The sequence below is a fragment of the Mustela putorius genome, unplaced genomic scaffold (assembly GCF_011764305.1).
Source record: "Mustela putorius furo isolate JIRA1106 unplaced genomic scaffold, ASM1176430v1.1 tig00537350_pilon_pilon_pilon, whole genome shotgun sequence".
NCBI classification, from domain to species: Eukaryota; Metazoa; Chordata; class Mammalia; order Carnivora; family Mustelidae; genus Mustela; species Mustela putorius.
The window spans coordinates 11,483,366-11,497,275 of NW_025422471.1; positions in this window are offsets into that span (position 1 = coordinate 11,483,366).

A 13,910-nucleotide genomic window follows, 5' to 3' on the forward strand; every position below is an offset into this window, starting at 1 on the left:
CGCAAATATCATTCTCAATGGAGAAAAACTGAAAGCTTTTCCGCTAAGGTCAGGAACACGGCAGGGATGTCCATTATCACCACTGCTATTCAACATAGTACTAGAGGTCCTAGCCTCAGCAATCAGACAACAAAAGGAAATTAAAGGCATCCAAATCGGCAAAGAAGAAGTCAAATTATCACTCTTCATGGATGATATGATACTATATGTGGAAAACCCAAAAGACTCCACTCCAAAACTGCTAGAACTTATACAGGAATTCAGTAAAGTGTCAGGATATAAAATCAATGCACAGAAATCAGTTGCATTTCTCTACACCAACAGCAAGACAGAAGAAAGAGAAATTAAGGAGTCAATCCCATTTACAATTGCATCCAAAACCATAAGATACCTAGGAATAAACCTAACCAAAGAGACACAGAATCTATACTCAGAAAACTATAAAGTACTCATGAAAGAAATGGAGGAAGACACAAAGAAATGGAAAAATGTTCCATGCTCCTGGATTGGAAGAATAAATATTGTGAAAATGTCTATGCTACCTAAAGCAATCTACACATTTAATGCAATTCCTATCAAAGTACCATCCATCTTTTTCAAAGAAATGGAACAAATAATGCTAAAATTTATATGGAACCAGAAAAGACCTCGAATAGCCAAAGGGATATTGAAAAAGAAAGCCAACGTTGGTGGCATCACAATTCCGGACTTCAAGCTCTATTACAAAGCTGTCATCATCAAGACAGCATGGTACTGGCACAAAAACAGACAGATAGAATAGAGAGCCCAGAAATAGACCCTCAAATCTATGGTCAACTAATCTTCGACAAAGCAGGAAAGAATGTCCAATGGAAAAAAGACAGCCTTTTCAATAAATGGTGCTGGGAAAATTGGACAGCCACATGCAGAAAAATGAAATTGGACCATTTCCTTACACCACACACAAAAATAGACTCAAAATGGATGAAGGACCTCAATGTACGAAAGGAATCCATCAAAATCCTTGAGGTGAACACATGCAGCAACCTCTTCGACCTCTGCCACAGCAACATCTTCCTAGGAACAACGCAAAAGGCAAGGGAAGCAAGGGAAAAAATGAACTACTGGGATTTCATCAAGATCAAAAGCTTTTGCACAGCAAAGGAAACAGTTAACAAAATCAAAAGACTACTGACAGAATGGGAGAAGATATTTGCAAACGACATATCAGATAAAGGACTAGTGTCCAGAATCTATAAAGAACTTAGCAAACTCAACACCCAAAGAACAAATAATCCAATCAAGAAATGGGCAGAGGACATGAACAGACATTTCTGCAAAGAAGACATCCAGATGGCGAACAGACACATGAAGAAGTGCTCCATATCACTCGGCATCAGGGAAATACAAATCAAAACCACAATGAGATATCACCTCACACCAGTGAGAATGGCTAAAATCAACAAGTCAGGAAATGACAGATGCTGGCGAGGATGCGGAGAAAGGGGAACCCTCCTACACTGTTGGTGGGAATGCAAGCTGGTGCAGCCACTCTGGAAAACAGCATGGAGGTTCCTCAAAATGTTGAAAATAGAACTGCCCTATGACCCAGCAATTGCACTATTGGGTATTTACCCTAAAGATACAAATGTAGTGATCCAAAGGGGCACATGCACCCGAATGTTAACTTCATGGTAGGTTGAAGTAAATATTCTTTGATTAATGGAATTCATCTGTCTTGCAGATGACGTATAAAGTTATTTTTCTTTCTCCCAAACCCCCTCCCCCCTTATCATCTTTTATACCATATTTAAGGAAATCTTGGCTATTCCAAAGTTATGTATTTTCTAAATGTTGATTGTTTTAGCTATTAATAATTAGATTTGCGTCCATCTAGAATTAATTTTTAGGGGTAGTGTATTGTAATGATTAAAAAACACTGTTTTCCCATATAAATATCCAGTTGACTGTTACTAAAAAGACCATCTTTCTCTAATAGAATTGCAGTGTTAACTTGGTCATAAGTCAAATGACAGTTTATGTTTGATTCTGCTTCTAGACACTTCATTCTTTTCTAATGGTTGGTTTCCCTCTCCTTATACTAATATAATACCCTGTTAATAGAGCCTTGCTTCCTTTTTTATGATATCTTAGTTCCTTAGGATCACCGCAAACTTTGTAAACATGGGAAAATTAAAGAACATGCTCTTGACACATAATGGTTCAAACAAAAAAAAATCAAGAGAAAACAAAATATATCTTGAGACAAATGAAAATGGAAATACAACATATACAACATACCAAAACATACAGGGTGTAGCAATAGCAGTTTTAAGAAAAAAATTCATAGTAATGAATACTTAGTTTAAGAAATAAGAATATCTCAAACAACCTAACTTTATACCTCAAGGGAATAGAAAAAGAAAAGCAAAATAAGCCCAAAGTTAGTAGAAGGAAGAAAATAAGGTCAATGCTGATACAAATGCAATAGACACTATGAAGAGAACAGAAAAGTTCCACAAAACTAATAGGGTTTGTTTGTTTGTTTTGCTCTTTTGTTTTCTGAGGTTTGGGTTTTGCTTATTTGTTTTTGAAAACATACACAATACTGACATAACTTTAGCTAGAGTACCTAAGAAAAAAGAGAGGTCTCAAGACTCAACTAGAGAAAACAAACTGATTGTTACTAGAGGTGAGAGAGATGAAAGGATGAGCCAGTAGGGGGATGGGTTAAAGAGGTGGTGGGGATTAAGAAGGGCCCTTGTGATGAGCAGGGGATGTTGTATGTAGGTGATGAATCACTAAATTCTATACCTGAAACTAGTATTACAATGTATGTTAACTGAAATTTAAATAAAAACTTGGAGAAAAAAAAAAAGAAGAAAGAAAATCTCTAAGCAGTTCCTTAAAAACAAAAGAAGAAGAAGAAGAAACCTCAAATAAAATCAGAAATGAAAGTTTCTTTTTTTTTTTTAAAGATTTTATTTATTTATTTGACAGAGAGAAATTACAAGTACACTGAGAGGCAGGCAGAGAGAGAGAGAAGGAAGCAGGCTCCCTGCTGAGCAGAGAGCCCGATGCGGGACTCGATCCCAGGACCCTGAGATCATGACCTGAGCCGAAGGCAGCGGCTTAACCCACTGAGCCACCCAGGTGCCCCAGAAATGAAAGTTTCAACTGATACTACAATAATACAAGAGATCTTAAGAAACTTCTATGAATAATTAGACACCAATAAATTGGATAAAAGAAATGGATAAATTCCTGAAAATACGCAACTTACTAAGACTGAATTGTGAAGAAATAGAAAATTCAGACAGACCATCACTAGTAAGGAGATTGAATCAGTAATCAAAAATGTCCCAAAAAACAAATTCCAAGACCAGATGGCTTCACTGGTGAAGTCTATGGAACATTTAAAGAGAATTAGTACCAATCCTTCTTAAACTCTTCCCCCAAAAAATTGACAAAGAGGGACCACATCCAAACTCATTTTAATAAGGCTCAAATTACCAATAACAAAGCCAGACAAGGACACTACATGAAAATAAAATTACAAGCAAATATTTTTGCTGAACATAGGTGCAAATATTCTCAATAAAACATTAATAAACCAAATTCAATGGTGCATTAAAAGGATCAGAGACCATGATCAAGTAGGATTTCCCATTGGGATACATTGATGATTAAATATCTGCAAATATGTTTAACTGTATGAACAAAATGAAGCATAAAAATCAGCATTCTTTTAGTGAGTGGAGAGTAAGCACTTGACAAAATTTAGCACCCTTTAATGATTAAAACCCTCAACAAATTAGGTATAGAAGAAATATATCTCAACATACTAAAAGCTGTATATGACAAGCCCATCGTTAACATCATACTCAATGGTGAAAATCTGCTGTGTTTCCTCTAAGATTGGAAACAAGACAAGGATGCCTAGTCTTTTTAATTGTTTTTAAGATTTGTATTTATTTATTTATTTGACAGATCACAAGTAGGCAGAGAGGCAGTCAGAGAGAGAGGAGGAAGCAGGCTCCCCGCTGAGCAGAGAGCCCAATGGGGGACTTGATCCCAGGACCCTGAGATCATGACCCGAGCCGAAGGCAGAGGCTTTAACCCACTGAGCCACCCAGGCGCCCCAAGGATGCCTAGTCTTACTACCTGTTACTCGACACAGTAACTGAAGTCCTACTTAGAGCAATTAAACAAGTAAAAGAAATGAAAGGCATCTGAATCAGAAATGAAGAAGTAAAAATGTCTGCAGATATTACCTTATATAGAGAAAACCCTCAATACTTCACAAAAAACTGACAGAACTGAGAAATAAATTCAATAGTTGCAGGATACAAAATACCAATAGAAAAATAGAAGAAAAAATTTCTGTACAATATTAACAAATTATCAGAAAAAAATAAGAAAATAATGTCATTTACAATAGCATCAAAAATACTTGGCAATAAATTAATCAAGGTGATAAAAATTGACACATTGAAAGGTATAAAACATTTTTAAAAGAAATCAAAGACAGATGGAAAGATATTCCATGTTCATTAGTCGGAAAAATTGATGTTGCTAAAAATATCCACCCACACTGTCCAAAATAGTCTACAGATTAAGTGGAATCTCTATCAAAATTCCAATGGAATTTGTCATAGAAATAGGAAAAAACTCTAAAATTTGTGTGGAACACCAAATAATTCAAAAACTCATGTAATCTTGAGCAAGAAATGCAAAGTCAGATATGTCAGACTTTCTGATTTCAAGATATCATAAAGCTAAAGTAATCAGAACAGTATGGTTCTGGCATAAAAACAGACACACAGTTCAATGGAATGGAATGGAAGAGACAGCCCCAAAATAAATCTATGCATTTGTGGTCAATATTTCTTTGACAAAGTAGTCAAGAGCAAGAGGCAAACAATGGGAAAAGGATTGTCTCTTCAATAAATTTTATTTGTAAAACTGGATTTCTACATGCAGAAGAATGAAACTGGATTCCTACCTCTCTGTATATATAAAAACCAACTCAAAATGGAATACAGATTTAATGTAAAAGGATACCATAAAACAATTAGAAGAAAACCTAGGGGAAAAGATTCCTGACATTGCTATAGACTTTAGTTAATAAAACAACATCTGATGTGGATCAAAAGAACTTGTTGAATACAAAATAAGTTGCATCTTCATTTTCAAGATGCTTAATATAAATTAATTGCACATATTTTACATTGACTCAATGATGTAGAACTCTAAAACAAACTCAAAAAATGAAAAATTTGAATAATTCTGTTAAAACTTACAAGGCTTTTTTAAGTCAACTAACTGAAGTTAGAGCTATGTACAGTGTTAGTATATTACGAAACCCAATGTGTTATGAGCTGAATTGTTTCCCCTCAAAATGCTTATGTTGAAGTCCTAAGCCCCAGTACTTTAGAATGTTACTACATTTGCAGATAGTTTTTTTAAGAGGTAATTACACTAAAATGAAATTATTAAGATGGGCCATAATCCAATATGATTGTTCTTATAAAAATAGGAGATGAGGACACAGATTCACACAGTGAGCAGACCACAGGAAGACAACAAGAAGAGTCAACCAGAATGGAGAGGGCCAAAGACAAAAGCCTCTGAGAAAATTAGCCCTTGCTAATTTTCATACCTTGCTCTCAGACTTCTAGCTTCCAGAATTATAAAACAATAAATTGTTGTTTAAGATCTGAAATTTGTGGTACTTTGTCATGGAAACCTGTGAAACAACGGGTTACAGTTGAATAATTTAATCTAATACTGCAAATACTTTTACTACCATAATGAAGCTTATTATCATAATGAAGTTATCTGTGGGAAAGACTGTTTACTCTTCTTTTCGCTAGATCTATTTTGTCCTTGATTTTGAAATGGCATTTAACCCTGGGACATTGATCAAAGAAAAAAATCAGTACAGAGTTTTCTTAAAGTTAAAAAAGGTAATGTAATGTACTTTTAAACATTTTTAAAAAATAAGTCTGTGAAAATTCCTTATTCTTTTACAAATATTCAACTCTACTTGACCAACACAGGTTACATAAATATGACAAATTTGACATTTTTGTGTCATGAAATCAAAAGAAAACAAACTATATACTTTTGTGGTTTTTTAATCTGCTAGTATTTATTAAAGCATGCAGATAATACTAATCTATATTATGAACTCTGCTTATAGAATACAGAGTACAGTCTGTGTCTACTCCATTATAGTACTTGATCCAAGTTGTGGTTTTGTGAGTACATGTATGTATGTTCATATAGATGAGAGTATTTTGGTATGCTTGAGTATATGTGTGCAGGCATATGCATATGTACTAAATGTATGTGAATCTGTGTCAATATACATGTGCATATTTGTGTACACCAACATGTTTGCATACATATGTTACTCTAAGAGGGCAAAAATGAAATGTGTGTTTATTTGTGGAGGTGTACTTCTGTGTGTGCAGATGAAAACTATGTAACATGGATATGTGTGAACATACATGTGCAGGGGAGGCGGTATTCTCAGTGCTTAACAGTGCCTGCCACATACTGATCTTGAAAAGAATTTAAGTGAATGAAATAGTGAATATATTGTTTTCAACATTTATTTTAATTTCTAACTGATATGCTTCCTATGTAAATTTGAAATGTCTCAATTGTTTTCATATTCATTAATATATCATTATATTTATCTACTTCAACTAAGAAATAGGACTTTATTTCAGATAAAGTTTATTTTTGTCTTGAATCGTTTTGAATCATTTTATGTTACACTTAGCCTAGTAGCATAAATTTCAAATTTAATGTATTTTAAGGTCCACATCCAGCTTATATTCAAGGTTTAAAAATAAAAATTTAGGCCCAAAGCTAATGGTAGACATGGTAAAAAGTATCATAATTTTTAAAACTCTAAGTTTCTATGTCCAATATAAACCATACAATAGTGGTTCCTTCATTAAAATATGTAAAATAAATATTTTGATGTTTAAAAACATGTTTACTTTATTTCTTCCCATGACTTGAAATCCTTGACTGTGATTTTCACATTTTCATGGCAGTAGAAGACAGAAAAAAATTAAGACACTTATTTTTCCTTTCTTTCATTTTCTTTTCTAGTTTTCAACATTTTATGAAAAGAATGCTGTCATTTTTTTTCAAATCTTTCATTTACTTTCCATTGTGCAATATTCTAAAAAGACTAAAAATATTTTCTCTCATTGATATATCTTTCCTATTCAGCCCTTTTTTTTTGACACTTCATTTTTTTCTCCTGTTGTGTTTTGAACAATGTTAAAATCTTCTTAGCTATTTATGTTCTTTTTACTTGTTGAAGACAAAATATTCAATCACCATCAAAAGAATGTCAATAAATGGCTTTAGATATTTAACAAAAATAAGTTATTAAAAATAACTTTTAAAGTTACTATTTTACTGAACAAAGAACATAAATGAAAAAAATCTGTTAAGTATATTTCACTTTTTATAAAGTGGAATCTCTTAAAGTTTGTGAAATTTAATGGAGACTATTACTACATCTAATGTTTTTTTTTAAAACTTTTAAAGGAAAATTATCCAAACTGTTACAGAATGCATCAATTCAAGTAATATGAAAAACTAATGTAGAGTTACCTGTCATGTTTTTCACACACTTGTTCACTTCTATCTTGTATTGCAGACCAAAGTTTTCAGTTATTTTGATGATGGACCATCTGTACTTCATCACTCATCTACAGGTACATGCAGAACTAACTTTATATAATTTTGTTCATTTTCCAATATATGCTGTTAATGTAAATAGGTGTTATGTGTCTAGAGATCTTTTGTCTTAAAACAGTATCAAAAATACATCTATTTATTAACCTAATCTCTAAAATTACTACACTGCTTGGTTTTGAAGCTAATAAAATAAGAGGTCATTTTCTTTGAAGCTGTGGTAGAGGGAAAACATTCCATTTCAGGATCATTGAATTGTTTAATAGGACTTACAGTAAATGGGTATAATGGGAGAAAAAGCTAGAAAGACAGAAAAGGTGGGAGAAAAAGCTAGAAAGACAGAAAAGGATCAGGTCTCACAGAACTCTGAATGGTGCATAAAAATACTTTATTCTGTGAACAACAGGTATACCCATTTGATTTAGGGACTGAGAAGAACATGATCATACCTAAATCTGTTAGCAGGTTTAAAGATGTGAGATTGGAATGGAGAGATGAATTAAACTACTAAACTTCAGGTGACACACAGTAAAAGTCATAATAAGACAAGATTAGTAGAGAATCGTGTAGAATTGAAACAGATGGAACTATGAAGTATAAGAAATAAAACACAAGTGACCTGGCCTCAGATAAAATGAGAGTCAGAATATCAGAGGATTAATTACCCTAACTCTATTATTGACTTGCCTGAGAGGAACATAGAAATACCAAAAATTGGGGAATTCTGCATAAGGAACAGATGTTAGGGGAAAGGTTAATTTAATTAATCAAAAATATAAATGTAATGGAGGGTCACATGGAGGGTCAATGGCACCTGTTTCCTCTTTAATCTGGAATCTAGTGCTTGTATAGTGGCTTATTCTGATTATATATATATATATATATATATATTCATATTCATATTCTGTATATATACATATATATATTCTGTATATATATATATGGACCCACAAAGCTGAATACAGGTAAAGGAACTGGGACTGGTATAAATGTAGCTTACAACTTTTAGATTTCAGAGTTTACGGATGTTTCCCTCAACTTTAATACTGTAAGTACAATTGCTATTCAACAAAGTCTAATTTTTTTTTGTTCTTAAACATTTTTGTTAACAAATATATAGATAATAAATATCATTATTCTCTTTAATCAAAACTTAATCCATCTTCCTTCCTTCCTATTTATCTACCCATCTTTCTACCTACCCACCCACTTACATAATAGCCTCAATGTTCAAGGGTCCAGGAAAATGTCTTTAAATTATTACAAATCCACCAGAGATATTATAAAATACTTTCTTTTAAAAGTATTTTAAAACTGTTTTCTTATTTAAAAATTTGTATATGTGGTAGTATATTCTTATGTTAATATTTTAAGCAATGTAATTCAAATAGTTTATTTCAACCATTATAAGTACAATACAGTTTTAGTATATTCCTTAAACCATATCCATATTTCAAAAATATTTTAAAAGATATATGATTTTCTCAAGTGCCCTCAAAACTCTGAATAAAAAATAGATTGATTTTTTACCCAAATCCAACTTTCTACATCTAGCAATTCAAAGTCTAAGTTATAGTTATGATTCAAGGAAGTAGTAGAAGACAATAACATTTATAGAAAACACTGATTAACTCAAACTTTCAAAAGAATTTCATTTAACACCTAAATCCCTGCAAAAATGCCCAAAGGAGTACTAATATACTGCAATTAGAGACCACAGTCTTCATAAACTCTCTTTTCATACTCTAAAATCAATTGTCTTTTACTCCTTTATGCATCTATCGATTCTACAGGAAAAATGCTTTTATAAAAATCAATGTGTAAAAGACTTCTTTTATAGTCTTTTGTCTCTTCACAAGGTTGTTTGATGTTTTATTGTGAATAATAAGTGCTCATGAGGATCAAAATGTAAAAGTTGTTCCTAACAGTTTATAAATAAAAGAAACATGACATCATCTTTGACATGAAAAAAGTTTCTCTTTCATTTTCCACATGTAAATATACTCTTCAAAAATTTATTTACCTGCATTAAAGAACGATTTACTTTTGAAAAATTCTATCACTTTCATTCAACAACCCTTAATTATTCAGTGAATCTGAATTAATAGTAATTGATATTTAAATCTCCTTCTCCACAATATACTGTGTAAGACCCTCAGGGAATAATGATCATTACGCAGCATTTTCAAAGAAGGAAGTGTATCATATATCTCTGAAAAAATATAGTCCAATCATCACATCCTTGGGAAATATGATCTTTGAAAGTACAGAACTACCCTTTACATAGATAAATTTAGACAATACTCTGAATCAGCAACTACAAATCCTGAAAATTATAATATATATACATATCAAAAGTACCCATCACAAAGCATTGCCTTTGCTTATTAAAAAAATATTCAAATGCATGAACTTTCAAATTCAACTTCAAAACCCAACCTTAACACATTCACTTGAATCACATACACCTAAACATTTTGTTAAGTAACTGCTTGATGGAAAATGTGTGTTTTGTCTGGGTTCACTTACTTGGTCAATTTGCAGTTCATAAAATCGACCCAAAAGTGACTTTGTTAAATGCCTAATAAAAGAACTTCAATTAAACATATGTTGTGAATTTATTTAGTATTCAAAATAATGAGTTATCTCCAGAAGAGAATTAAACAGAGAAGTACAGAGAGACTTTCTGATTAGATCTAAATCAATAACTTTTCATTTTCCCCTGCTTTATCTTATTTTCCTCTTGCTCCTGTCCCCCTCTTCTTTTGATTTCTCTAATTAAGAAATGGAAGTTCAATGCAAAAGAGTCTGAGTTTTTTGAAGGAAAAATTCCCGTTTGAAAGGATGTGACTATTTAACTTCAATGGCTCTGAAACTTAGAAAAAAGGAAAGCAAAAGATGGGCAAAGATGCATGATATCTGATCAGGAATACTATTGTTAGTATAATATACACTATGGACTTCAAAGGATTTTTTTAAAGATTTTATTTATTTGGGAGAGAGAAAGAAAGAGTGGTGGGGAGGAACAGAGGGAGAGAGAGAAGCAAACTCCCTACCGAGCAGGAAGCTTGATGCAGGGCTGGATACCAGGCCCCTGAGATCATGACCTGAGCCAAAAGTAGACCCTAAACCTATTGAGCCACCCAGGTACCCCGCTTGAAGGAATTTTGTCAGTTAAAGTCTTTAGAAAATAAAACAATTGATAAATGAGAAAACTTCCGTATCACTTATTCTAACATATATATCTATAATTATGACATAATACATATCTGACATTTAAGATAAATGACAATTAAAATAATTTGTACATTCTAATTGTCAAAGTAGAAATCTTCTGTTTGGATTTTTCATTGCTTTTAGACAAGGGTTATCTAGTTGCTTTGACTTCTTTCACTTACTTGTTCAATAATTATTAATCACATCCAAAGAAGAAAACACATTTCTACGTGTGATTATATAAGCAGTAGGGACAAGGCTGTCAAGAAAAACTGTCAAACTTAGAAAAGGACAAAAGATATTACTGATTATCCTTTCAATGCAATGATCATATTGAAAAGTGGAGTCTTGGGGATTATCTGGTTCTATAAACATGTTCATATTGAATTGTATTTGATATAGATTATAAAAATTAAATTGCAGAAAACTGAAAATACTTAAGTGATTTGTGTTCGTAACAATGCAACTGAACACTATCCAGCAGTAATAAATATAAATCAAATTCTCATTCTAACAGTTTGCAACATGTCATTGGTTCCCTAAATGAAAGAGTTAAATAAAATACTTGACACCTGTTTAATTTTTGATGAAAGTCGTGATTTTTATCATTTTGAAAACTTTATTTTAACAAAGTTCTTATCTTCTGGAATGTACAGTAAACCTCATATAAATATCTGAACAACTTAAAAACAGGGTTCTTCCATCTCATTCATTGCAGTAAGATGGCTTTTATGGAAGGCTAGAACTCATTTATGTCAGTAGAAAAATGCAAATAGACCTTATCTTTCAAATATTTGGGATTCCAGGAAAATGCTATTCATTTTCAAAGATCCAAAAGTAAGTATCTATTATTTCCCTGGTTTCTTGTGCCTTTTGTTAACTTTGGCTTGGAACACTAAGGTTGCATGATTTTTGGATATTAACTTCTGCTAGCTAACCTGAAGTAAAAGGTATACATATTGTTTACAGAGTTGGTGGTAAATAAGCTTGAACACCCAATGTACAGTTTATTGGATCCCGGTGGTTATTATAAGCTTTTATGAATAGTCAGTTTAATAAAATTTAATGGACACTCATTTCTAGTACCTTACTCTCAGGCCCACTATCAAATAGAAAATCAGTCCACTTGGAATAGAATGTTACATCATTTAATCACAAGCCCTGACAATACTGAAATCTGGCATTCAGTAGTGATATCTGTGTATGATAAAATAAGAACTAAAGATATGTGCAAGCTTGAGTAGTGTGATAACTGAACATATTGGTGTAAAATTTTTCTGAAGGTATCTGAAATTTTACCAAATCCTTTTGAGTAATTTTTCTAAGTTCCTAAGTCTACTTTTTTATTATGTAATTACTTGGGTGGTTAGGAATGCCTATAAGCTAACTTTAAAAATAATTCCATTATGAACTAATCAGAGCACCAATTTAGCAAGACTGCTCGTTCAAGGAAAATTATACATATAAGCTATGTTTAGATGATGAAAATGTGACTTATAAAAATGCATACTATTTTTAATGTTTATTATTGATTTCTGAATATAGTTGGTATAACATACTTATCCAAGAGCCTATCAATTCTGATCTAAAACTTTTCCACTTGAAAGTTCCAATTCATCAAAATTTGCTAATCATTTGGTAAAATAGTGTAACCCTCTTGTTTTCCCTTACTCTTAAATGCACAGAAATAGCATTTATTCTCAAACACATTACACATTGGTTTATGACATATTTCACAAAAGCAAATAAAACGATTATTTAGTGACTGCCACCAACACACTTCACTTGGAGGAAAAAGATAGAACAGAAATAGCAGGCATGTTAAATTGAAGATTGGAAAGAGCAAACTGGTATCAGTTATAAGAGAAGAATACATTCAGAGATTTCTAAGCAGTATTTCCTCTCTCTTTCAAATTGACTTTATAAAGGAGAGTTGATAATCTAGAATAACAATACTAATAGCAATAATCATAATACCATAATTAAATGATTCTTTGGCTTTGTAGTCCAAGGAAAACAAATGTAGTTATATATTTTAAAAAAATCATTAATTTTATGAAGGTACATCATTTCCTTTGAAATTAAATATAGATAGAAACCAAATACTAAATAATTTGTCTTTTTCCTGTAGTAGATATATGTTTGTTTTCCTCAACTATTTCACCTTCATCTAGAAAGAGCCTCATCAAACTCTCAGGGTTTTTGGTTTTTTTTTTTAAGTTTTTACGTACTTTGAAATAATCATATTTTACAGGAAGTTGCATAGATAGTACAGAGAGGTCCAGTGTACCTTTTGCCCCATTTCCTCCATTGGTTACACCTTATGTAATTGTAGTACAATATCCAAAACAGGAACTTGACCTTGGTACAATGTGTGTGTACAGCTATCACTATACCACTATAGTGCAGAGTGGGGCTATAGGGCTGCACAGCCGCTACTAGAAACAAGATGTAATACTATTTACTCCATAACCACAAAGATCTTCATCTTGCTACCCCTTTGCAGTCATACCCACTCCTTTGCCCAAACCATCCATAGCCCTAGAAACTGTGAATCAGTTTTCCATCTCTATAACTTGTATCATTTTAGGAGTCCTATTTAGATAGGATCATATAAGATCCTGGATTTAGACTGGATTTTTCACTCAGCATAATGTCATTGAAATTTCTCCAAGGGACTGTCACATGTATGATTGTACATTCTTTTTTTATTGTTGAGTAGTATTTCATAGTATGGCTATACCATAGTTTGTTTAGCCATTCACTTATTGAGGGAAAATTATTTTGTTTCTAGGTTTGAGCTATTAAGACAAAACTGCTAAGAACAATTATGTATAGGTCTTTAGGTGGATAAGCTTCCATTTACTTGGTGAAATGAAGATTGCAATTTCTTGGTCATATGGTAAATGTATGTTTAGATTTTAAGAAACTACCAGACTATATTCCAGATCATCTCTACCATTTTACATTCCCATCCACAATGTAGA